This window comes from Cyanistes caeruleus, chromosome 1 (genome assembly GCF_971803275.1).
Source record: "Cyanistes caeruleus chromosome 1, bCyaCae1.hap1.1, whole genome shotgun sequence".
In the NCBI taxonomy this organism is placed as follows: domain Eukaryota; kingdom Metazoa; phylum Chordata; class Aves; order Passeriformes; family Paridae; genus Cyanistes; species Cyanistes caeruleus.
In genome coordinates this window covers 116817142-116844928 of record NC_141701.1, presented here as the reverse complement: position 1 = coordinate 116844928, position 27787 = coordinate 116817142, and the positions used below count along the sequence as shown (strand labels likewise).

At 37.1% G+C, this 27787-nt stretch overlaps 1 protein-coding gene across 27 annotated transcripts in view; it reads right to left on the bottom strand.

Moving 5' to 3' along the window:
* The window catches only part of TBC1D5 (TBC1 domain family member 5), a 316569-nt gene that overhangs the window by 260950 nt on the left and 27832 nt on the right, over nt 1-27787 (bottom strand). For 15 of the 27 annotated variants that reach the window (XM_086852083.1, XM_086852111.1, XM_086852117.1 and 12 more), the window contains one exon: nt 26622-26683. The gene's annotated coding sequence lies outside the window, so the exon portion shown is untranslated. Of the gene's footprint in view, nt 1-10804; nt 10917-17744; nt 17827-26621; nt 26684-27787 lie in introns of all 27 variants that reach the window. The other 12 variants (XM_086852099.1, XM_086852129.1, XM_086852142.1 and 9 more) reach the window with 3 other exon arrangements.

Here is a 27787-nt window from a genome sequence, read left to right as displayed (position 1 = left end):
AAATACTATCCAATAATGTCCACTTGTGAAATTTAATCTTCTAAATCTTTAGAGAGAAAAATTAACAATCTGGAGCAACGATGCAACTTTGTCCTTAGTCTGAGTCTGTTGTTATTTCTGCAAACAGTGCACAAGAGAACAATTGCCAACACCATGCAGCAGGATGGAGGCGTTTTAGGAGGCATTTAGAAACAGGAAAGACTAGTTGAAATTTAAGTATAGAAGCAAAATATCAAAATTAAGATCAATGCAACTTGATCAGTGCCATTGACAGAACATTGGCTTTCTAAGGCAGTGGTCAGCAAGAGTGTCCAAGGCTGCTGGCTACACCAAAAAGGGCCAAGGGCATCCACAAATTCCAGCAGTGACGAAACCACAGTGAAATGACCACTGTATTTCAGTTCCACATGTGAACATAGCGGCCCACTACAACAGCCAGTTTCCCTTTTAGTTAACAGATTTTCTGAAAGATTAACAAATAAAACAGCACCCAAAAGTTAAAATGTTAATTGACAGAAAGTAAAGGATTATAACCGAAACACACGTCTCAAACCCCTGGCTGGGGTCACACCACAAGCCATGGGATTCTTTCCAACAGCATAGGTCTGGGTCACCAGATAACTGCAGTGACACAGTGTGAAGCACAGGTCCCAAAAGGTTTCTCTAAGAATTACCCTTCACAATGCTGAGCACATAAAAGCCTTATTGAGACCAGTCACATATATAAGGTTTTTGCAACAATAAGGAGCTATTAACTCATTCCCACAAGTAGCAATCACCTACACTTTCAAACTTCAGCACATTTTATTATGAAGGTCTGTCTGGGCTGCAACGTAAAGATTTCCAAATATAATTCATCATCTGTGGCATGACAGCGTCTCTTATGGCAGTCATGAGTTTGCATAGCTCTGGACAAAAATAGTGCAGTAATGGAAGAATCTTCCCTTCCTCTTTCGAACACTCAGCAATCTAACAGTGAGCAAACACAACCAGAAGTAGTTTACTTCTCAGTGCCACACAACCTGTCCCCAAGCAAGTAATGAAATTACTTGACAAAGGCCAACTACAAGCATATTTAGTTTTGAATCAAGTAAGGGACTAAAAGCACTTAGCAGCATCTCTGAATGATCTCTTTGTAAAAAGAAAAAACATTTATTTTCACTCTTCTGCATATCTCAACAGCTCTTGACCTATGATGAACTCTCACCTACTTTAAAAGATGTGACACACGTCCTGGTTACTCAAGTAGTGATCTGCGTAATTCTGGCAGAAAACTCGGAACAACTCCCAGCAGTTCCCTGCCTGTGAAATTTCTGAAGTATCATTTCTTTTTCTGCTCCTTCTCGAGAGCTACATGCAGCTGTTTTGAGACTTGCTAAGTGACACAGGCATAGGATTAGCAGGGTTCCAATGAACCATTCTAACTGCCTGTACTTGCCACAACCTTGAAGTATCTGGACAAAATCACCTCATGGACAAACATCTGGCTAATGTAATCCACTGAAGAGATGGAAAAGGGATGGTCAAAAAGCAACTGAAAACACAGTTGTTTGAACTGTGAATCACAGTTCACCAATCTACTCTGTAGCTTAGCAACACTTACATTCTTCGTTGATGCTAACCTGGTATTTGGCAGCATCTGCAGAAAAAACACTTATCACCACTTCTGTTAGCTGGAAAACTCTACTCCGTTCTAGCAATGACTAAAAGTTACTCAATTATTCATATCTTCATCATCACTCAGCTGCAGCATCTTTCAGGATCACGGCATAAAATTCTGGGTTTGAGCTCTCTCTTCTGTGCACTTCCTTGATTTCAGTTAAATAACTACCCAGAGTTCCATGGGGAAGAACATTTGCTGTGATTAGAAAGACAAAACTCTTCCACATGAAGGACAAAACTTTCTTTGAGGTTGGTCCAAGAACACAAATTAAACATTTCTACCAGGCAGCAACCACCATCACCAACTGCAAGTCCAAAGTGCTTTTCCTGCTCTTACTGTCCTACACATCACAACATTTTTAAACTCTTACCACAAAACAAAATTATCTTAATACTTATTCCCTTGAAGCAGACTGATAGAACGCAGGATGGCTGAAGCCTCATCAAACACTACAATGGGGAAGAGATCATCTGACCTCAGCAGAGAGGCAAGATCCCACCTAGCCCACCTCGGTATTACATTTGTCTGCCAACAGCTGCCATGCTCATACTGCCTTCCCTGCTGTTATTAACAGAGCTTTACCCCTCCTTTTATAACATGCACTTCTCACTCTTGTTCCAAAGAAAGCAAACACTAAAAAGCTGACAATCATCTTCACACATGAATAACTTCTCATTGGCAAATACTTTTACTGTGCTTTCTGGATACCTGCTTGAAATGTCAGAGACAATGGATTTGAAAACTGGTCTAACATAGAAGATAAAAAGTTGTACATTTTTTTTTCCCCTTCAGTTCTATTTTCTGTGTTCCATAGCTTGTTAGCCAAAATTGTTTTGAACAGCTGATTGCACTGTTTAAACTGCAGTCTTCCTAGGTCTTAAGGCAGAAATCTAACAAAGTATTGCAGTATATTAGGTATGACCTCCCATTCTTGGATCAAGGCTATCCTTGAAATATTTTTTCCAGATATACTCCTATCACAACTCTTAAAATAGTTTCCAATAAATACTCTGTAAAGGATTTAAAGCTTAGTAGCTCCATAGGTTATCGTTATTTTCAATAGAAAAAAAAAAAGGATTTAATATTTGAGAATGCCTCCTAATTTAATTTTCTTGGAGAAGAGAGTGCACTACGTAAGTATTTACAGAAGTGATACAGCTGTCATTAAATCAGTATTTTAATCACTTTATGCATTCTAGTTCAACAAACCAATGGATATCTTCATCAGCAATTTGGAATTGACACTCATCTTTTTTAAGGAAAACAGGGATACTGTTCTTTACACTGCCTTTACCAAGCAGATTACCTTGACGACATTATTCCATTGTGTAGTACACAAAGACAGATTACTAATTATTTGTTGGAGAAAAGCTCTTTTATGTCCTATTTTTTTCTGTAGAAGCACATAAAATGATTAAAGAGCAATCCTAAGGAGACAGAATAATAGAATCACAGAAATATTTAGATTGGAAAAAACCTTTAAGATCATCAAGGCCATTGCCTCTTGTCCTAGTGCCTGTTCCCTGGGACAAGTGAGAGAGCTCCACCTGGATACGACCACCCTTTCAGGTAGTCGTAGAGAGCAATAAAGTTTTACAAGCTTCCTTTTCTCAAGGTTAAGCAACCCTAGCTCCTTCTGCTGATCATCCGAATTGCCCTCCAGACCAGCTTCATTGCCTTGCTCTGGACACGCTTCTCAGTGTCCTTCTTGTACTCATGGGGCCAGAACTGGACAGAGGACTCAAGATGTGGCCTCATCAGTGCCCAGTAGAGGGGAACAATCACTGCCCTCATCCTGATGGCCACACTGTTGCTGATACAGGCTTGGATGCCGATGGCCTTTTTCGCCGCTTGAGCACACATTGGCTCATAATCAGCTGCAGTCAATCAGCACCCCCAGGTCCTTTTCCTCCAGGCAGCTTTCCAGCCACTCTGCCCCAGCCTGTAGCACTGCCTGGGTTGATGTGACTCAAGGGCAGGGCCTGGAACTTAGCCTTGTTGAACCTCAGACCATTGGCCTTGGCCCATTGATCCAGCCTGTCCATATCCTTCTGTGCAGGCTTCCTACCCTCCAGCAGATCAACATTCCTGCCCCCCAACATGGTGTCAGCTGCAAAATGACCACAGGTGCACTTGATCATGTCATCCATATCATTGATGAAAATATTAAATGGAGCTGGTCTCAGTACTGAGCCCTGGAGAGCACCACTTCTAACTGGCTGCCAGCTGGCAACTCCATTCACCACCAGTCTCTGGGTTCATCCCTCCCTCTCTCCCTCCATCCTAACAAACAGTACACTCATCCAAGCTATGACCAGCCAGTTTCTCCAAGAGAATGCTACAGGAAACACTGGACAAGCCATGACTCATGTCCAGGCAGACAACATTCACAGCCTTTTGCTCATCCAGTAAATGGATCACCATGCCATTAGACATCAGGTTAGATAAACAGGAACCTGCCTTTCATAAACCCATGCTGGCTGGGCCTGATCCTGCAGTTCTTCTGTACATGCCATGTGATGGCACTTAGGATGATCTGCTCCATGATCTTCCCCAGCACCTGTCAAGCTGACAGGCCTTTAGTTCCCCAGATCCTCCTTTTGATCCTTCTTGTAGACAGGCTTCACACTTGCAAAGCTGCAGTCAACTGGGACATCCCCAGTGAGCCACAGCTTCTGGTAAATGCATGAAAGTACTTTGTGAACATTTCAGCCAGCTCCCTCACTTTGGGTGGATCCCATCCATCCCCATAGACTTGCATGTTTCTAAGTGATGTAGCAGATCGCTGAGCACTTCCCCTGGGAGTATGGAAACTTCATGTTGGTCCCTGTTCCTGTTTTCCAGCTCAGGGGGCTGGGTACCTGGAGGACATCAGGTCTTTCTTTTAAATATTGCAGCAAAGAAGACATTACGTACTTCAGCCTTTTCCTTATTCTTTGTCACTATATTTCCTCCACATCCAATAGGGGATGGAGATTGTCCTCAATCCTCCTTTTGTTGCTAATGTATTTACAGAAATTTTTTTCTTTTACAGCAGTGGCCAGATTAAGTTATAGTTGTGCTTTGGCCCTTCCTGGATTCTCCCTTTATAACCTCACAACTCTCTTGTCCTGAACTGCCTGCCCCTTCATCTAAAGCCGAAACACTTTTATTTTTTATTTTTTTTATTAGGGCATAAAATTAGAGAACGGGATAACTGAACAAAGTTACTAAGTGGCATTTGCAAAACAAACAAAAGGAGTTATTTCTTCACCTAGTTAAAAGTCAATCCACAGAACTGTTTGCCATGGGACATTAAAATTTTACAGAGGATCAAAAAGTGACCTAATGTTTGGAGGAGAGAAAAAATGGGGGATGAACAACAACACCACCAAAAAAAAATAACATACACACAAAAAACTCACAAGCCCCGAACAACACAGCTTCAAGTTGATAGGTAAAAACATACCATTGCTGATTCTCCTTGGCAAAAGCTTCCAGATCTCCAAAAGGCAGAGTAGTGTATGTGGGAAATAATGTCACAGACTCCTAAGCAAACCTTCTAAGAATTTTTTATTGGACAGGCTGGAGAAAGGAGACTAGAAGTGTGTGTGGTCTGAAGCACTCTGGTTGTCATATGCCTCACTGCTAAAGGTTCAATGAAAAAACAGGCAAAAACATGAAAATAGTCTGCTTAATTACTTATTCAGCATTTATAGACTGTGACAATCTCTCAGATGGATTTGAAATAACTTACCTATTTTTTTAAAAGTTTTGGTTGTGACACTTCAACAACTTTGAATGTTGTAAAATAATAGGAGAAGCAGAAAGACTTGTTCTATTTTAGAACAGAATAAAAATATTTTCTGACAATAAAATTTACCTTTTTTTTGAAGCGGAGTTACCAGCTCAGTTTATTATAAATTTCTCATTAAAGTTAATTTTCATTTTGAAATGCATTTTTTGTCCTACCCATTTTAACATACAAGTTAAAAACCCAACATATCACTATCTTTATGCACTTAACTCAGTGTGAACTGAACATGAATTTGAAAAGTTGTAAAAATAAATTAATTGGGTTTTTTCATGCAAAATTTAAAAAATATTAATTTTGTACATGTAAACAATATGTACATAACTTTGTACATGTAACTAAAGATTCAGAAATGTACTTACTGTTTTTAGTAATAAATAAATACAAAATTACTACAGTAAAATATTTTTTGAAAACCAAATTTACTACAGACACCACCTTTTCCTTGGGAAAATTAGGAAACTAAAAAATTGACAATTAATGTCCATGTAAGTCTTTATGTTCAAATCATGAATAAATTTCTGATTCAAGCTGCAGGAATAATTCCAGATTTTCTATTACTATCAGATATACTATGCTTACAGAAATACCTGCAAATAATAATTGAATTATAATAATATAAATCAGCTCCTATAGCCTGCACTTCTATACTGTCATCATTGGCTGCAAATAACAGACTCTGATACAGCAAAATAACCTTCCAGGAAAAAGCAAAAAATCCTGTCTTCACAGACAGCAAGTACCCCTTGACAGAGATTTGTATGTTTTTCTGGCACCTAGTTTCTACTTGCTGGAACTTGAACAGATGTATTCATGGAGCTCTCCTAAAGTTCACAGACCTAGAGCTGAAATTCTGCAGATCTCTGTATTGAAGTCATCTGGGGGAGCAAGGTGACTGTGCTTGAATTTTTCACCTGATTCCTTCCTCACCTACAAAAGCACAATGCAAAAAAAAACAAGTCTGCCTGAACAAGATTTAAAACAAGAAAACAAAGCTCTTTTAATTTTGATTTTAGTCAGCATGGTCACTTCTCTGATTGTACTTGAATTATCTATCTGCATCAAAATACCACCACTTCCTGTGACAAAGTTTTCACTTGAAATTCCAAGCTGGGACCCATTAACGAAAAAACGGAAATCAATATTAAAAAAAAACCTTGAATTATTTACCTTCCAAGGATTGGAGCTCTATGTTGTATGGACCCTGAATATTCAGAATTCAATGTTATTTGGATGGATGATGTTAGGAAGGCAATTGAGAAGATACTGAAAACTTACCATGTAACTGTTAAGTTACAGCACTCAACATTTACAAGCAAGTCTTTCAGCACTATGTGTTAAAATGTGTTAAGATGCATTCATTCACCTGTAACAGACATGAAAGAGAATCTCAACAGCTTTAAGCTGACTACTTTGCATTCTAGCTTATTTTAATACAAATGCAATTTTAAACCTTTGCAGTTCTTTCCCCAAGATGAGCAGAAATAGAACGTGTTGAACAATCAGACACTCCCTCCTCCCCATCCTTCAGACCACACACAAACTTTGAGCTCAACTTTCTGAAACTCTTTTCTGAGATGACAATCTAGAATCTTGCAAGCAATGCATATAGTATGGCATTGTATTTTATCACCTTTTCAGTTTAGAAAGACAAATATTCTCAGAATAGGCCTGGTTCTTCTGTCTCAGAGAAAAGGGTGTCCAGACTGCAGTTATATGAGATGATGACTAACAGTGTAGTTCTCAGTGAAGTGATATAAAGAAACAGCTGCCTTCCACTAACCCATCTCAGCTCTTTATTTCTTCACCTTTTACCTCACTTTCTGTTTTTCTCTAAGAGCAGCCTTAATCTTTCCAACAGTCTTCATCCTTCTCTCTTTAAAAATAATTTCACTGTTCTTTCTTAATCTTTTCTCCAGTCCTTCAACTACTTTTCTCTGCTTTAATCTGTTAGTGCAAGTGTTGCATGCACCATGTATGATCTGTATACGTAATCATGTTTTTAAACTAAGACCTTTTGAGTAAAAGCAGTAGAAAAGTTTAAGTGACAAAGCCAACCGATACTCAAGTTAGTCTCCTCTGTATCTTCAGCACTACCTGAAACATAATCCTCAAAAACAGAGGACCAATACTAGTTTTCATGTTACTAGAAAAAACTGCTATGCAGAAAGATGAAAGCAAGTGAGTTTTTCAAAGGCACATTTACACTCACAGACACATCACCCCTCATCCTGTTCCTCAGTGGTTTCATCAACCATACCCGAATGTACATTATGTCAATAAAATTCTACATATATCATTGATTTTGCCTATTACATGCATGCAATGAAAAAGGAACTTAACAAATGGAGGAAGGGGTGACTGAGAAAAGTAATTCTCTTTCCAACCTGAGGAAACTTTAGACAAATTTGCCTTTGATAATCGACTGAACAAGCTGCACTGCAAGCATCAAGGGATGGTGCAGGGATATCTAGCAGGTGCTGCAGTTTATCACAAAACCGTCTAAAATAATTGGAAGTGACAACCAGCACTACCACAAATGATTTATTAGTCTTTCACTCAGCTTTTCAGCTTCCTCAGGGCCAGAATAAATAATTTACCAACTCTGTATCTTCCAATCATTAATTCTTCCCTGTGCATCCAAACTACATTTAACTCTGCTGGGTTCAGTGGAATTAAAAACACAATATGAAGACATTTTCCCCCCCAAGTATAGTATTATCTGACTTTATCTAAAAGTAAAATTGTCAATCAAAATTTGTATCGGTGATAGAAGGGATTAGAGCTAGCAACTAAAGTTAAGTTACAAAATATCTGCAGAATAAAATGAAAGCAAAACTGAAGAGATATCAACAATGAAATGCTCCCAGGAGGTCAGGCGTATTCTCAAGATATAAAGTACTGATAGTGTCTGAAAATACTGATGAACATTGTTTTCCTGATCCATAAACTAACATTAGTTACAGACAAACATCTTACATGTCCAACATGCTAAATGCAGGATGAAAACACTGAATAGGAAACACTTAGAAAATAAATGAAAAAGAATATATATGTAAAATGAAAGGATTAACTATGAACAGAATGATTCTGTAAGAAGTCAATAATTTCTGAGAAAATACTCTAAAGATACAAGATTTACTAATGCCCTTGTGTTCAGATCACAAAAAAGGAATTAAAAAAAAAAAAAGACTATTGTACAAGGCAGAATTAGAAAACAGGAGTATAAAATGGCATAAAACCAAAGTACATTTTCAAATTTAAAAGAGAATATATAAGGTACCATATTCGTATTAATTATGTAGAGAAAACATAGAGAAAACAAAATCACACCCTAAATCCATTTTTGATGTCAGAGAGTCTTCTCTCATTAAATCAGCATCTATGATTAAAACCAAGATCATTTTTGGTACATAATGTATTGCATTGTTAGAGCAGCATCTGTTTGTCGCACAGCAACACATTTTTCAGCTTTAAGAAACTGTACTGACATAGAAGAAACAACCTAGACTTTGAAGATATAAAAATATATTTACTTCCAAACCCGTTTTGTACTAAAGGGGTTAATAACATTAATGTGCTAATATTCTGCATTCCAAGAGGAGGCTTCAAGCTGTTGGAAACATACAGAAGAAGAATTTCATGGTACTAACAGCTTTCTTTCTGTCCTATGGGACTGAGACAACTCAAACTTTTAAGTGCTTACAAGAAAAGCTCTGTAAAGCTATGAAGGCTAATCAATAGGGCTTTCACCAAGTGATAACACAGTCTGAAATAAAATAAATTGGCCATAACAAAAATGCCTTACCCTTTTTCTCAACATTAATCTCAATACAGAGAAAAGTACAGTATGAACTACAAGTCCAAAATAGCTGACATAAAAATATGTTTTCATACTGCTTTTAACAACACAAAAAATTTTCACAAACATAGGAAATGCAAGACAATTTATTCGAAAGCATTTATTTTATGTATTTCTCAAATGCCAATTATCCTTTTTAATAAGACTAAAATCTGTACTCCTACTTTTACTCTGTACTAGGGTATTTCCCTTCCTCATTTAAAATGCAAAATCTTTTGCAACCAACCATGCAGAAGGTGAACTCAACCTCCCAAAATTTTCAAGAGAATGACACTGTTATAAGGGCTGAGCAATTTCATCGCCATGACGTGATGTTCTAAAACAATCCAAAATATTTTTAAAAATGCAATACACTACATAAAGCAAAAGTTGGAGAAACTAAATCACAGGCCAGGTATTAGTATCTATGCTTTCCTTGCAAGCTGGGCCAAAAACACCTTCAGAAAGCTTAGGTCTCCGTAGACAGAGGGAAAGTACTCTGGGAAGCCTACCAAAGATAAAAATACACTTGATCCCAGCATCAAATCATTAAGCCAAAACTCATTTGCCATTGAAGTCAGTTATCTAGGTTCATAAGAAAGCATTTATTGTTGTCAAACTTAAAAACAAACAAACAAATAAAGAAATTACAAAGTAAGCTGTCTATTCCTTATAGAGTACAGACCTGGGCCCTATAAATGGGACAGATCCAGGAAGCTGTTTTGTCATCTAACTTTTGATGCCAACTAGTTATGGCATCTTTCTGAACAAGTTCAAGGACTTTTTGACTTGGAGAAAAATGGATTTGGACATCAATTCCCTTAATAAAGAGTCCTGAATGCAAGTTCACAATGAAGTTTTATTTCTCTACAGGTCTCTTTACATATTCATAAAAAAACCAGACAAATGCAAACCAAAAAAGCCCTACCATAAAACTCTGTGGAGTCTGTTCATACTCTTAGGCAAAAGTGTTTGGAAGTGACAGCTGGTCACAGAAAATAATAGGCTAATCAGAGGCTGAAGTAATTCTGGCAACAGGATTCAATATTTGATCTTTTTCTGATTAAAGTGCAATTATAGCTATTGATATGATCGTAGACTCTCAAAATGACCTCTCTCACACAAAAATGATTTAGTATTGTTTTAAGTAGACTTCCTTCAAAGGTTAAATAAAAAATTGTCTGAGATTAAAAAATGAGGGTGAGAAGGATCAAGCTCAAGGAGGAGAATAAATCAGCCTTAATATATGCAATTTAAAAGTTTCACTGAATTTTTTTCTGCCTCTAGAAGAATACAATGTGTACAAGAAGTTCTCATACATGGCTCTCAGCATATAAAAAACTGCCTGCATTTCTGCAGTTAAGAAGAAACAACTAACTGCTCCTACAGTCAATAACGCCTGCTTTAAAGAAATGTTCCTAAGCGAGTACTGGGTAAATTCATATTGGTATTTATCCCAAAAGATGTATCATGTTGGCAAATGTCAGTTTTGACAAAACATCCTCACCTAAGGCATAGGTTCACAGATTTCCTCAGTCACTCTTGGTGTGATTTTTCACCTCCATCAATCTAGTTTCCTCACTTTTTTCATCACAGCTATTTGTACATTCTGACAAAACCTTGAGGAAGAAGAAAGAAACACTCAGTTTTATCTGTATTTACCATTCAGTAAATCTGTCATTTCCACTTTATCAAAAGGAAGTGAGGCAGAGAAGGGCCACAGCGCGTATGTGGTGGTGAGTTAAGGATTGAACTTGTCATCTCCCAATTCCCACAGCAACACTTTCTGAGGTATACAAATCAACAGTGCATCCATCATTACCATTTTGGCAGAAAGCATAGGTTCAACCTCCAAGATTCTCTGGAGCTGCATTTTAATCTGAGCTACCTTTTTTTGTCCACTACCACATAACACCCAGCAACCTACAAGGTATGAAAGGCAAGCTAAAGTTATGAATCCTGTTGAGTACATTTCTGAATAGGAATCTTAAACAACACATTTCCAAGACTGAATCACATGAGAGAATTTTACTTAGGAAAAAGCTAATGAGAGCTCTACAATATCTGTAAAAACCCATGTAAGCTATTAAGTGCCTGCTAACTTTTTGACCTAAGTCAAGGTAAAAATCCAGTGTCTGGACTATCCCTAGATGTTGAACTGACCTCTGAGACATCTAGTAATTGCCAGAAAGGTTCCAAACCTGCAGAAGATTCTGGGGAAAAGAAAACAAACACACAAAACAAACCCAAAAGTTTCACTCCCAGGTGCCACATCAAAGGAAGTCAACTACATCAACTTAGAAATATCTGACAAAAAAAATTGCAAAAATGGCCCCTTTCCTCCCTTATTTTGAAGGAGGCTACTTTTGTTTTATTTTTAGTTTTAATATTTAAATTACTCAGCTGGTCAGCCCAGTTAAACCAGCAATGTGTAAAAGTCTAATTTTCAAGCCAGAAAATTCATTATCACATCTCAGACATTCAGGTCTATTCTCTTGTAAAGTCTGTTTTTCTTTCCACACATAGTGATCATCCTCAACAACTGAAACAGAAGGAAGAAATTGAGAGAAGATAGGAAGTGACATTACATAGGGGAGTATGACATTAGCTCAGACTTTAGCTCAGGAGTCAGCAGGGTTCACTGAAAAAGCTTTAAACTAGATTGGAAGAGGGACATAGCTAGGCTTGACAGACATAAGGTTTGAGAAGGGAAACCTATAGCAACCACCTTAGTAGCAAAAGGAGGCTTAAGAGAGGATACCGTCAGCAAGCACAAGAACCCAAAGCCAAATCCACAACACACCACTAGGGGGTGCCCATTTTCACTACCACTATCAGATTAATATTATGGTATTATTATATTAATATTACGATATTGACATAATCAAATACTTTCTATAAAATGCTGTAAAGCAATGCAAGCAGTATGGGGAACGAAGTGGAAGAATTAGAGACTTGTGTGCAGTCAATGATCTCAATGGGGTTACAGTGACATGGTAGGAGAGCTCCTGACTGGAATGTTGTCGTGATGTTGCACACTGTTTAGGAGATGCAGACCACAAAGGTGCTGTGGTGAAGTTGCCCTGTGTGTGAGACAACACCTGGAATGCATTCAGCTCTGTCTTGGGATGGATGATGAATGAGTTGAGAGCTTATGGGTTAAGATAAAAGGGCAGAGTGGCACAGGTGACACTGTTGTGGATATTTGCTGCAGGACACCTGATCAGGACAAAGGAATTGGACAAAGCCTTCTAGAGGCAGCCTCAAAGGTACAGGCCCTGGTTCTTGTGGGAGTTATAAAATTACCCTGAAATGCACTGAAGAAGCAATGCAAGAAAGCATTAACAGTCTGGCAGGTTCCTGGAAAAGCACTGATGACAACTCTGAGACAGGTAGTGGAGGATGCCACAAAGAATGGTGTGCTGGCTACTCGGCCTTATACTAACAAACAGGGAATGCCTTATTGGTGATGGGAAGGTTGGAAGCAGCCTTGGTTTCACTGTCAAGAGCAGACCTCAGGAATCTCTGACCCAGAGTAAAGGACTGTTGGAAGGAAGGCTTTCCATTGATCAACAAGGACTGAGTTCAAGAACAACTAGCTAAACTTGCCATCAGCAAGCCCATGGGCCCTGGCAGGATGCATTCATGAGTCCTGAGAGACCTAGAGAACACCACAACTAGGCTGCTCATGGTCATCTCTGAAAGGTCATGACCATCAGGAGAGATGGCTGAAGGCCAGAAGAAAGCAAATGTCACCTAGATCTTCAACAATGGCAAGAGGGAGGACCCAGGGAACTACTGGCCAGTCAGCTTCACCTCAGTCTCTGGGGAAGTGATGGAGCCTCATTTTGGAGGCCATCTCTATCCACATGGATGACAAGAAGCTGATCAGGAATAGTCAGTATGGATTCACTGAAGGTAAATCATGCTTGACCAACCTGACTGTCTTCTACAGAGAAACAACCACCTGGGTGGATGAGGGGAGAGCAGTGGGTGTTGTCTACCTTGACTTCAGCAAGGCTTTTGACACTGTTTCTCACAATATCCTCATAGGCAAACTCAGGAAGTGTGGACTGGACAAGTCAACAGTGATGGCAATTGAGAACTGGCTGAACCAGAGGGTCATAATCAGTGGGACAGAGATCAGTTGGAGGCCTGACACTACTGGTGTTCCCAAGGTTCAATACTGGGCCCAGTGTTGTTTAACATTGATGTTGTTCATCAATGACTTGCATGAAGGGGCAGATGCATCCCCAGCAAGATGACTGATGACACAAAGGTGGGAGAAGTGGCCAATACCACAGAGGGCTGTGCAAGCCTTTAGAAGGACTTCAAATGGCTGGAAAGATGGGAAGAGAACTTTCTAAAAGTCAATAAAGGCAATGCAGGTTCCTGCACCTGGGGAGGAATAACCATGCAACAGCACAGGCTGTGGGCCAACCTGCTAGAAAGTAGCTCTGCACAGGAGGACCTGGGGGTCCTGGTGGACAGCAAGCTGTCCATGAATCAGCAGTCTGCCCAAGAAGGCCAAGGGAATAGCGATGTGCATTAGAAAAAGAACTGCCAGTATAGCAAGAGAGGTGATCCTGCCCCTCTACTCAGCCCTGGCAAGAACACACCTGGAAGGCTGTACCCAGTTCTGGGCTCCTCTCAGTAAACAAAAAATCATGGAGCTACTCAGGTGGATCCAGCAGAAGGTGGCAAAGATGATTACGGGACTGGAACATTTCTCTAATAAAGAAAAGATGAGAGAATTTGGACTGTTAACCTCAAGAAGAGATAACTGAGAGCAGACCTCATTAATATACATAAGTATCTGAAGAGAGGGTGTCAAAAGGATAAAGGTAGGCTCTTCTCAGTGGTGCTGAGCAATAAGACAAGAGGCAATGGACAGAAACTGATGCCCAGGAAGTTCCACTTAAACATGAGGAAGAACTTTATTGTGCAAGTGACCAGGTACTGGAACACAGAGGTTATAGTCTCCCTCACTGGAAATATTCAAGATTCATCTGGACACAATCCCGTGCCATATGATGACTAGGATGACTTATCCTGAGCAGGAAGATTGGACCAGATGATCTGCTGTGGTCCCTTCCAGCCTGGCTCATTCTGTGATTTGAGTAAAGGAGGTTTATTATTTAGTAGTAGAAGCAGGCCTTGTTCATGCCGTCCACATATTTGCGGATATCCAGCCCATCCATGAAATAAGACAGCCATAAGTATATACCAAAACCAGCATATGCTATGATCTTTTCAGCATTCTGCTCAAGCAAGCATCATGCAAACCACTTCATTTTACTACTTCATACAACAAATAAGAGGCACAGTAATTTTGCAGTGAAAAATCACTCTCCATGTAAAGAAATGCCCAGACGTAGGGAGCAACATACTCTCATAATCAGCATAACAAAGGCAGCAGGAGAGAAAGCAACTCAACTTCTAATCACGTTTTAGCTAACAGGTTGGTAGACACAACCATATGGAATAAGTAACGCCTCTTATCTGAATGAATGGAATGCACTTCAGCTGTGTGTTTGCTATTCTTAAATTATTAAGATTATGGGTGCACTATCTACTTGAGAACAATGTAAGAAAACTAGAAGATTGCAACTTCCAAAGCTCAAATACATTCAAACACAACGTCTCTAACATGCTTTAACTGTCCGATTCAAAAAACTTCCCAAAGAAAAAAGATAAAACATTAAAATTCAGTGGTAGTTCTAACAACAATATATTTTTAAAACAGAACTGAAGGTAAAAGACTGAAAAAGACTGAATATCAGAAAATGAAACCTTGCATCACAGGGATTCTGACAATTCTACTATGCTACCCCTTCCTCCTCCAGTCTTCCTTCAATGTATTTAATCATCTGTTAGCAGAAATTTTTGTGGAATTTGCTGTCAAAAAGAAATAGTGAGGATGATCATGTTTTCACAGAAGCAATGTTAATAATGCATGAGGAAATGCAAAATATTTAGTTGCAATTTTCTGAGCTATTTAGCAAAATATTCACTAATCTTTTGCTTCATATAAAGTATTTGGGTAAAAAATAAATCTCTACCCCAAATCCTTTCTACCTAATCAGAGAAATTCCTAATATGAATTAAGCAAGTAATTATTCTTTTAACTTAATCCATATATTCTCCCTTTTGAAAAGGCACTATTTTTTCTTACTTTTACCAATCATATCTCTGAGTAGAACAGTCCCTTGGGAAACACTCCCTACGACTCCCAGCACATTTGCAGGACCTGATCCTCCTTGTGCAGTTTAACCTTGCCAGTATCTTTTAAAGGAACAACACAAGGATCAAGCAATCCAGAGGTTTTCTGAAGTGTCTAGACCAAAAGTTTATTAAGGAGCTGTTGAGGGGAACACTTTCTGTTGGATCTCATACATACAAGGAATTACAAGTCAGAGATATAAAAGCTGGAGACCACCTTAGCTGCAGTTACGATAAGATGGTGAAATTTGCATCCTGAGAGGAGGTAAAAAAGAAAAAAGTGGGATCATAAGCCTAGACTTAAGCAGAGGGGAATCTGACCTGTTCAGGGATCTGCTTGGAAGAATCACATGGCAGATGGTTACAGAGAGAATGGTCCAGGAAAACTAAATTGTCAGGTATGTCTTCCTTCAACCTTAACAACAGTACATGCCTAACACCATGAAAAATGAGCAAATGTAGTAGAAGACCTAAATAAACAAGCAGTGACTTGGCAGAACTCAAACACAAAAATAGAGCATACAGGAGATTGGAAGCAGGGACACACAAACTGGGCTGAAGTAGTATGTGAGGCGATGTAGAGATCACAACAGGGTCCCCAGGACCTCAACAAATCAAACGCTACCACTCTATTCTTCTACTGAAGAATAGCACAAAGGAGGATCCATGGAATTACAAGCTGTGGTCAGCCTCACATCAATCAGCAAAAATAATTACACCATGTGCCACACTACAGGCTGAGGGCCAAGGATCTGCAGAACTTTGCAGAAGAGAACCCAAGCATTCTAGTGGACACCATGTTGAACATGGGCCAGCAATGAGTACTTACAGCACAAGAGGCCAAGGTCAATCAGAAACGTTTTACTAGAAAGTCAAGGGAGGTGATGCTTCCTCTTTAGACAGCACTGGTGATATCCTTCTGGAGTACTCAATACAGTTTTGGGCTCCCCAGTATAAGAAAGACACAGACTTACTGCAGTGCACCCAGCAGAGGGTCTGAAGTGTATGAAATATCAGCAGATATTGAAAGAGCTGGGACAGTTCAGCCCTAAGAGGAGAATGCTCAGGGGCCTTTATCTATTTCTAGACATTTTTAATGGGAAGGAGTGCAGAAAATTGAGCCTAATTCATATAAGTGGCAACCAGTCAACAGACAAAAATTAATGCATGCAAATACAAGAAAACTAACTAAAAAATATGAAGAATTTATTTTACTTATACAATAATCAAAGACTGGAACAGGTTGTCCAGAACAGCTATGAAGGCTCCACCTTTGCAGATATTCAAAATCCAACCAGACAATCTCCTCTAGAACCTGCTCTAGCTGACCCTACGGTGAGATGAGAGGTTGCCTTAGATGATATCTAATGGAGCCTTCTGACCTTATATATTATGTGAATCTGTAATTTGATTTATGGAAAAGCATAAATAGTTTTGCTCAAGTTATTTGCATACAACAACTAGTTAAAAATACATAAACACATTTTCAAATATTGTCATGCACATTATTTTTCTGTTGCTTTTTAAGGCTCTGAAAGCATCATGTGAACAAAACACTGTACTTGATACCATAATCTTAATGAAATAATTGCATAAAAATATTTCTTTGACATCAATATATATATTCATATACATTGACACATATCTTGAATCTAACCAGAGTATGAATTTTGAATACAGAGGGTTGGCACATTCATTCATGTTTGTACCAGAACAGCAGAAGAACTGGATAGAAATCTTTTGTAGGGAAAAAAATTAGGTAAATGTTGAAAACCAAGGACTTACAAGATGGAAGAACTAATAGGGGTGTATATAAGAAAAACTGCAAGATAAAATTTGAATTCCTGTACACAGGATGTCAACTAAGCCTTATAAATTGTGCACACATTTTTACCTTGAGACAGCTTTGGAACACTGAAAAAACAATGCATCACAGGGAACTTACTTAAGAAAAGCCCTATCATATTGAGCCAAACAACTAATTTTTTTTCCAACAATACAGGCTTTTTTTCTACATTAGTTCTTCTGGTGTCTAAGAGTTTTCAAAACGTTGTTGTACTTTCTGAAGATCAACAACAGTAGAAATGAGTAAATTAAGAGTTCAAAGTAGCCAAACACATTATAATTTGCACTCCTGTGGCTGTAAAATACCGAGAGAAACTTGAGAGACAGTAAGTGGTTAATACCATTGCTTTTCATGTAACTGGCAGCAGTATTGTTCTCACCATTCCTAAGCACTGGGTCTCAGCATTGCTTTGTGACTGCCTCCTTCGACTGTCTTTTTTTCACTCCTTCCTTGAATTGGCACTAATGTAGTAAGATCAGAAAATTAATAAAGATTAAAACTAACATAGCAAAAGAATGCTTGGATATACAAGCATTATATAGACTATATTATATAGACTGCATAAAAGTGGTGAAAACACATGGCTAGGGAAAGGGGCTTAGTGAGACTACCTTCTTCAGTATCTGAAGTGCTTCTCCCAAAGAGTTATCATTATTATGTTTCAGTTTAGACTGCAGAGTAGTATTTATTCAAACAATAACTAACCTAGCTGTCCCAGAACAAGGTAGCTCAAAAAGCAATATTGATCTAGAAAGGACAAAATGCTGATGTTATCCATATCATTTGCATTTTCAGCTAAAGCAAAATTTAGTCAGTCAGTAGTAGCCAGAGTATTTTTTTTAATTCACTTGCCCACATAAACTGAAGTTGTTGAGGGAATTTTAATATTGCAAACTGAAAGCAAGGTGCACAATCTCTCATAAAACATAAATGTGCAAAGAACCAAGAATCACTGGCTTACTTTAAGATTCAAGTGTTTTACAGGGAAAAAAAATAGAAACAAGAAAACCACTAATCATTTGCATTCTTCTACTTTAAAAAAAATTAGTTTTTCTAAAAGGTTTTCCATAATTTCCACTAGGAACAACTGCAAAAGCTGAGCCACATCTCCAAAATTGCAAACTTAAACTTTATTGGTTTGCATTTAGCTATTTACAATATTACCTTCCTGAGGTCAGCTTAATCCCATAATTAACAGTTTTATATCATTAATAGCCCTTTCTTCTTATTTAGAACATTTTGCCACACAATCTCTTCATACTGTTTGTTCACAGAGCAAAATATCTACCTTTTTGCTTCTGAATTTTTCTGAGCTCTACTGTGTCCCAAGCCACCACCAACACATTCACTTTGACTGTCTCAAGTTAAATGAGACTCAGTTCAAAATCAGGATTCTTTGTCCATAAGGACCACTGGTCAGACTGAGCTTTCCTCTGGAAAGTAAATCTAATTTACCTTTCTTCTACAGTGCTGACATAAACCTTAAAGCAAGATAACCAGAACAGTCCTACGGTCAAGATTATCCATTAATTTTTAAAAAAATCACTGCTTTAAATTTACAAAAAAGTTAGAAAAGAAAAGGGAAAAGATCTTTCAAAAACAGCTGTAGCATGTAAAAGAAATTAGCATGAATGACTGTAGGGAAAATATCAGCAATAGACTTTGAAGAAATCTGGCTTGGGTCACTGAAAAGAAAACAGAGGCAGATGCTAGGCTGCCTAGCCCAGGTCACTGCAGGGAGAACAACAGCTGGTTATGCAAGTCTTGCCCGGGACTCAAGAGTAGGTGCTTGATTCTGCTGTGCAATTATTCCATACTTCCTTGATGATTTTAGTATAAGAGAAAAATTGAAAACAAGATAGGTTTTTTTGGGGAGTAGAGCTATAACAAATTGAGCCATTTATTTAGCATAGTAACAATACTTCTCTTCTGTGTACATCCAACAAAAGAGTTTAAATGTGGACTGGCTACACAGATCTTCCTCTGAAATATAAGTAAGAGTTTTTGAAGTGCTCCACCAAGTTATCAATATTTTAACACCTCTCTTAAAAGCTGTTTCATAATAGTGCAGATACTTTCAAGACCATCTGTATTCACTCCATATTAACTGTAGTATAATTTAAGACATTTTATTTTCACATTCAAACAGGGGTCAGAAGAGGGAGTGTCCTCTGATCACTGTATCCACAACCACTTTTAGCTGAGAGTTAAAAAACTCCTTTTTACAATCCACCAAGCAATGTTCAGTTCAACTTAGGGGAGTTGTTCATCCACCCAAGGCTTTTATTAAAACCTCTACTAGTGTAATTTCTGGATTATGTTACAGAAAACTGAACTCACATTACAGATACTGGTAAGCAAAAGAGAATTTTTAAAGTGAATTTTTCCATGATTGCCCAGCTCCCCATTTCATGACTCATGCATTCCTTCCAATCATATTATTCATCACTCCTTTTCATGAAGGCAAGAAATGATAAATGATTACCATCTTGATTTGTCTGAGCACAGAAAAAAATATCTTTAGAATCAATGGCCAACTCTATTCAATAGATCAGCTAGTTATTCAGAATATGTTTCACTAAAAATGCAGAATATGCCTTCAGATGTGCCTGTAGTTTTACTAATTGTTCCAAGAATGTATAGCATGCACATGCATACAATAAACACTCTAAGAAAGATTGTTAAGAATAGAACTTTTTTTAGGTGATTAAAGAGAAACAAGAAATTCAATTTTCTTTGAGGTTGTTACAAAAATAAACTTCTTAATTCCAAGTTATTCACTCACAGGTAGTACAGGTATTATTAAGAACAAGTAGGCATAGGAAGGCAAACAAAACTCTTCAGAAATTGTGAAAGAAAATGTTAAAAAAATGGGTTTCTGAACCAACTAAAAAAAGGTATCTTAGATACACCAGAGCAAGGAGTTTCCTAGCAGAGAAACAAAAAGAAACTTTATAGAAAATGAACTATATAGAAACAGAAAAAAATAAGAAAGTAAATGGAAAAGTTTAAGTCATATGAATTTCACACTGAAGCTTACTGTACAAAAATTAAGTTTTGTAATAATAATCTAAGACCTTTTGTATGAAATGTTGGAAGTGAGATAAATATGTTTAAATGGGACTGTCCCATTTTAAAATTCTGTTCAACTGAAATATGGCACTAACTACACACATACTCTAACACACAGAAACATGAGAGTCAATATAAATAACAATCAAGAAAGGGAGAATAATAAAGCTCCTCACACTTAATATTTTTGGTGGTTTTGTAACTACTGTAAGGGATGTTTTTAATGTTTGCTTATCCCCACAACAGAATAGGGAATGTTAAATCCAGTTAAAACCATATGTCAAATACAAGCACCTGGGATAAAGAAATAGCCTGAAATTAATGTTTACTATATATAATGCGGTAGAGAATATATTCTCATCTTCAGTGCTACTATCAGCTTGAATGTGAAGTGACACTTGAATGTTTACAAGATCAGAATTTCAGCTGAAAGGAGAAACCTATTTCAGTAAAGTCACCACACTAGGCATAGTGTTCTTCACTGAACTTCTTGATTCTTCACTGTATTGCCAGTAAGATGTTAGAGGCTCTTTCTGGTAGGCACCTTAATGCATATGGTAAGATATTACACCTACACATGGCAGGACAAGGTATGCCAGCGGTATTCTACTAGCGTGCTAACTTCATGCAAATAAGGGGAAGTTACACTAGAAAAACTGATTTTTATCTTATCTCAGCAATGGAGACAGAATAAGTAAGAGTAAAATATTCTGACTACCACCACACTGCTAGGAAGTTGCACCCAAGGTAAAAGTGTCTTGTCACTACAGGCAAACTTGCAAAGTGCTCCTAATCTAGCCATCACCAAATTCATTAAAATGTATTTCAATAAGAAACAGAATCAGCAAAAACATTTGGGATTTGAGGCTGATAAACTCAACAAGCTATGTTTCTCAAGTTGCTAATCATCTTTTAGGTGCTACCCATTCCCCATAGTTAACATAAATCAAAAAAACCCCACCAAATATTGCTTAAAGTTTATATAATATTCACTACCATTACTGAAATATAACTAGTTAGTGTATTTCTCATGAGAATTTATTTCACTGCCTGCAAAACAGGAGGTATTTCCTCTCCAGGAAATACACCACAAAACATGGACAGTTTATATCAGGTGACTTTATGAATATTCTATAGAAGTGAGAAGGGGAGATATTGTAAAACCAAAAAAACATTAGATTGCAGTTTCACTATGAACATCTGAGAAGCCATGTTTCACATAAAAATACAAAACAATGATAACAGTACAAACAGAACAATTCACAATTTACAACGTGAATGTTTAATCATGCAGACACCTTTTAAAGTTCTTTCAGATAAAAAGGTAGCATCTTTCATACAGTGAAAAGTATGTAAATAAATGCATAAATATTGTTGTAAGTAGGAAAGTATTTCGATAATATAATAGAATAATTCAACTTTGTCATTGCTTTCAGATGTCCAACACAAAAGACCCTGTGCTCTTAATAACCCACAGTTGCTACCAAAATTAAGCCCAGCAATTCCTACCATCATAGTATTGCTTACTACAGTTACACCATTTCTCTTAAATTCACTTCTCCCTATAGCTGCAGACTCCCTGTGGGATCCTTAGCTCAAGTCAGGAACAACTGTTTATTCCTTTTGGACCATGCTGTAGAGTGCAATCGTGGACCAGGCCTGGTAATATCTTGCTGGTTGCACCTATTCCCTCTTGCAGACATTCTCTTTCTAGGCAGTCCTGCAAAGATTTTTCTGTGAAACACAAAGAATTTCTACTAGCTTGAAGCTTCTTGTTTTGTTAAGTTTTTTCAGCCAAGGTGTTATTAAGATCCATATTTCATGTGAACTTGTATTTTAAATAATGTCTGCAACATATATTTTTAAAATATCAGACTTTCATCAGTGTCAGTTCTGATCAATTCTACATCCCTTAATACAGACTTCCAAAATGCCTTGCAAAGCAGCTATCCTATAAAATGAAACAGAACTTGAATATTCATTTTACAAAGCCAACGCGTGTGTTTGGTCACAAGTACCAGATTATTTTTCTAGTATTTCTTTTTTTTTAAACTTGTAAAGTTTGATTTGAGAGAGTGCTGATCCCTATTCTGTGAAGCAAGCTAGCGTCATTAGGATGACAAAATCAAGTCTTATTGTGGCAAGAAGAAACATCATTTAGTGTCAACAACACACTGCTATTGATTTGAACTCTTCCTTGCCTCACGGGTGAAATAACAAGCTCCTACACACAGACTCTCTAAGCATACCAATAGAGGAAAGAGGCAAGAAAAATACTAAAAATGGCTGTATTAAAGATACAACAGGAAATATATGAGTCATGAGATGCAAATTCTTTTATCTGTATGAAACAAATTGAAGAAGAGCTTAATATGGCTTCTGCAATTTCTATGGAGTTAGATTAGAACAGAAATATACCTACCAATAATATACCAGATTTAGGTTTCCCAACTAGTATCTCCTAACTGTTCAACACTCCGTGAAACAAGTCAGCTTTGTGTTCATTATCTAATACTTACTAAACATTTTTCTAAAATGCCACCTTATTTTAGCATCCTGATTCACCATTTCAGCAGAAATTATCCTTTAACAATACTGGTAGGATCTCACTAAAGCAGAGCTAAGGAACTGTCAACACAGCCAGGTTGACTCTTTTCCTACTTCTGAACGGAAATTCAGAAAAAAAAATTTCTAATTCAGAAAAAAAATTATCTTTCTTTTTAAAAGTTACAAAAAAGAACAAGATTTATGGTCATGCAACACCAATATAAATACCACTGTGCACAGTGCCCTGGTTTTGGTTGTAATGGAGTTCGTTTTCTTCCTCAGTAGCTAGTAGGTACAGAGCTGTGTTTTGGATTTAGGACGAGAATTATGTTGGTAACACACTGATGTTGTTAAGTTGATGTTAAGCAGTGCTTAGTCCAAGACAAAGGACTTTTCAGTGTCTCATGCTCTGCCAGTGTGGAGGTGCAGAAGAAGCTGAGAGGCACCAGAACAGCTGATCCAAACTGGCCAAAGGGAGATTCCATACCTCAGAACATCACAGCCAGTATATAAACTGGGGAGAATTGACCAGAAGAGGCCGATCACTGCTCAAGGACAGACACAAGCTGGGGCTCAGTCAGCAGGTGGTGAGCTATTTTCTTTTTTTTTTTAACTGTTTTTCTTGGCTTTTATTCCTCCTGCTTCCTCTCTCTCAATACTATTATTATTATATTGTACTTTATTTCAACTTTTATTTCAAAATCTCATGAAATTTATCTTTTTTCAGCTCTACTCCTCATCCCATCACGGCAGAGAGGTGAGTGAGTGAGTGAGTGGCTACTTAATATTGGTTGCCAGCTGGGTTATACCACAACACACATCAGTAGCTCCTTTTCTAGAACTTAAAGGTATTTATTTAAGCAAATCTGCAAACTAAAAGGGTAGTGAGATGCAATACTACTTGTGTTGTCTAACTGCACCCAAAATTTAAGTTTATTTCAAACACTTTTGTAGCATCAATTTAGCATGCTAGAATTCCATAGTCTATCTCTTAAAACATGAACAAAGTAATATACAAGGCATAAAAAATTACTTCAAGATAACTTCCTTGTTAAAAATACTGAAGGATAGGGAACAAAGCTATTTTCATACCACATCCAGAAAATGGATGAGGTGTGAAAGAAATCTCTTGTTTAATGTGACCTTTGGCTGTACTTTCACTTGTCATCATTATGAAGTAGCTACTCTCAGTGCCAACACATAAGCTGCGTTATATTATCCCATAACAGTAGTAGCACGTCTTTCAGAGAGTGTTTCATACTTCAAGAAACTGGTGGCAGAATGCACTGACAGCACTTACCTTTGTAGCTGTTTATAATAGGTCTTATTCAACAATAAGACCTCATTTACAAAAGGAAATAAGAGTGTACTAAATTTCAGAGAGCATATCGCATAAACTAGGATACGTTGAGGAACTCCCTTGGAGTTCTCAGCTTCAGTGAAAACATTCAAATAAGGAGAAATGTAAATTTCAGATTGGAACTCTGCCCCAAATAATAATATTCAGAGCTTTGTTACTGTGCACAGACCAAAAATACTGCATCATTAAGATCCGCAACATACTTGACTTTTCTTAACGCATGTAATTAAGAAAATATTTCTGGAAAGCAAACGAATTTGAAATTCAAGTAAGATTAATAGAACAAATACGGCAAATTTACGTTTTATACAATGGTAGCAAGCTGCAGAATAAAAATCAGTAGCTATCATTATCTAAAGCTGTTCATCTAACACCACAGAGAGAAAAACTATTGATACATACTGTACACACATTTTTATCCATGTATATAAATCAAAGGAAACAGCTTCCTTTAAGGCAAGCATATGAAGATACTAAAGCAAGATACAAATTAAATATTCATACATTCAATATTTCAAAATAAGGAATTTGGATATACACATGCATAATTTAAGTTCTATAGTGAAACCTGTCTACAGAGGCCATTTCTACTGTATTTCAACAGCATTGAAACTTGAAATGTACAATGCAGCCTTTCCATGCTGTGTTAAAACTTTAAAGTATATAGTAATTCATTTCAAGCACTAAACATAGAATAAAGGCCACATTATGCACACGGCACTTCTGCAGAGGAACTGCTGCTTTGCCCTATTCATTACAGCTCTGAAACAGGGCTGTCAGTCCTGTAAGGTGGTTTCGGACTGCCCGAGGTACTCGCTGGGAACTGAGGCCAAACAGGAAACCTCAGGAACAAGGTGGCTCACTGGCCCTGAAGTGGTCAATCACTCAGAATTGACTCCAAGTCGAATTCTGATCCCAGGCACCAATTTTAAACTCTGTGGAGCTGGTGCTCACACCTAAAACCTGAAATTGGCTCCTTACACTGCCCTTATACATTCATTCAAGCTTCTGTGGAGAAAAATTGGTATTTCAGACCTTTTTGATTGGCAGAGGAAAGGAACACAAAAACAGGTTTCACACTATGTTGTGCACTAGAAATGATTCTTTGTGATCAGAGCCTGAAAGTAGTTTCCATACAATAACACAGGCATGTTAAATTTGAAGAGCTTATAAATTCTTATGCATGCAAAAAACACTGTGAGAAAAAAGCCCCTTACTATCCACCTTCCTTCCCTCAACATGCATCTAATTCTGCATATGTCTAAAGATACCACCATTCCTCCCCATGTATTTAAAACCTTGCCACTGAAAAAGAACTCTCCATGTGGGTTACTAATGTGAATATTTTATTTTCTTATTAAAAGTTAAACGTATTAGTGCAAACATCAAAAGCCTCATTTTAAAAACATCCATTTTACTGGGACAAAAATATACGTTAACTTGAAGAATAATTAAAGACTAGTTGTTAAGGGGAAATAAAACTACTCTATTGCTACACAGTTTAAAGTGTTTATCTTTGCCCCTTAAAGGTCACTCATTTGATCTTGACACACCTATGAAATCATAGAAGCAAAAGCTAAATAAGTAGAAAAGTGGTATCAAGAAATATAAAACTAAACAAATTAGTATCTACATGGTAAATTACTTCATTGAAAACCATCTATGGATTCTGCAAAGAATATACTTTTGCCTTAGAGCTAGTACTTTAATTTTCAAGAACTAAGAAAAAAAATCAAAACTAGTCAGTAACAATGCAGCGTCGAAAAGCAATAAACTCAAAATTAAGTTATAAATAATTTAAAGCATGTCATGAAGATGTATTAATAATTCATCAGATAAATAATTTACTAAATAATCAAATAAATAAATAATGAAATACATAAATAAATCAGCAAATAAATAATTCTGCAAAATAACCTAAACAATAAGTCACTAAAACAAATGACAAACCTACAAAACTACAATGATTTTCTAAATTCTGATAGTTTTAAATAAACAAATGTATATAAACTAGATCAATCTTTGGTGGATAGAGAAATATTTTTCACTGCTATTGGTGAATTCCTGATTACACTGCACAAGGATACAATTTTAGATTTTACAAGAGTGCAGTTTTTCCCTTGTAAATTATTAACATGATTGCTACAATACATCCTGCTCTGTATTTTACATGTAATCCCTTTATGTAGCTCATTTTTTCCCCAAAAAAATGAAAATCTCTTTACAACATTCTTAATTCACATATTTCTTTTTTTTTTTCCTGGGTGCAGTACTTACAACACTGCAATAGCCTTCTTGGTGGTTCTCTTATTGTCTTCTGCAAACCTTCAGAAGTTTTGCTGCAGGGGAAAAACAAGTAGAATAACCTTAATTATTACAGATGGTATCTCATTCATTAGCAGATGACAACATTTTATTTGAAAGCACAAGAAAAGCTGTTTTATAATTCTACAAAGCAACTTAATGTGAAACAACCATTACAGTTTGCAGACTACCGAAAGTTTTTAGAAGTCTTTGGTGGAACGAGTTCAAGCAGACTGAGGCCTGTTTCTTGTATTTAAGATGACACACAATCTGTGCAAACTGGCACTAATTCAGATGTAAAGACAAACCACGAGAAGGACAAAATACTTGGCTGACATCTAATGTTATCCTTGATTCTGGAAGTTCATAGTCCTTGAAAGAATACAGTGAGATCATTTAATATCCACTATCTAAGTACATTCAAAATTTAATTAGAATGCTGCACTCCAAAGCCAACACTGGTACCACAAAGGTCAAAATCCACTCTTCTCCTCAATCAATTTTCAGTCTCCATTTATTTTAATGAATAATACTGACAGTCGCCACAGCTTTCTTCAAAGTGGTACTCTGTAAATATAACAGTTGAAGAAATGTGCTGCAAGTGTAATCACGTTATCAACTTTTTACCCGTTCTGTCAAAAAGGTTTATTTGCTTTCTTCAATAACACACATTGCATACAGGAAAAAGCAATACAGTTTTACAAACCATGCTACTGACATGGATTCCTTATCTCCATACTGGACTGTAAAAATGAAGGAATACATTAAACCTGAAGTTATATATTGTATACATGCATGTTTTTTTGCTACTTGTTTCAAAGGAAGTCAGTGTACAGTGCTGTTTCTGCAAGCAATAACTCAAATTTCTGATGGTGCTGCTGTATTTCAGCATTTAAAAGCATAAAGGATAATTTACTCTTAAAACTACCTGGGCACATTATATTTAACAAGTCTCAAATTCTCTTTAGGGATTATAATAAGAAAACACTTTGCTTAATCATAAATTTTATATTTATCTTGGCTAAACACCCTCCTTTGGATAGACTGCCATGTTTTGTCAAGAAAAATCAACACAGTGGAAATGAAGTACTTGTTCTGTTGTGTGGTCATTCAAAAGAGTATGTAGAAGTAATGTAAAT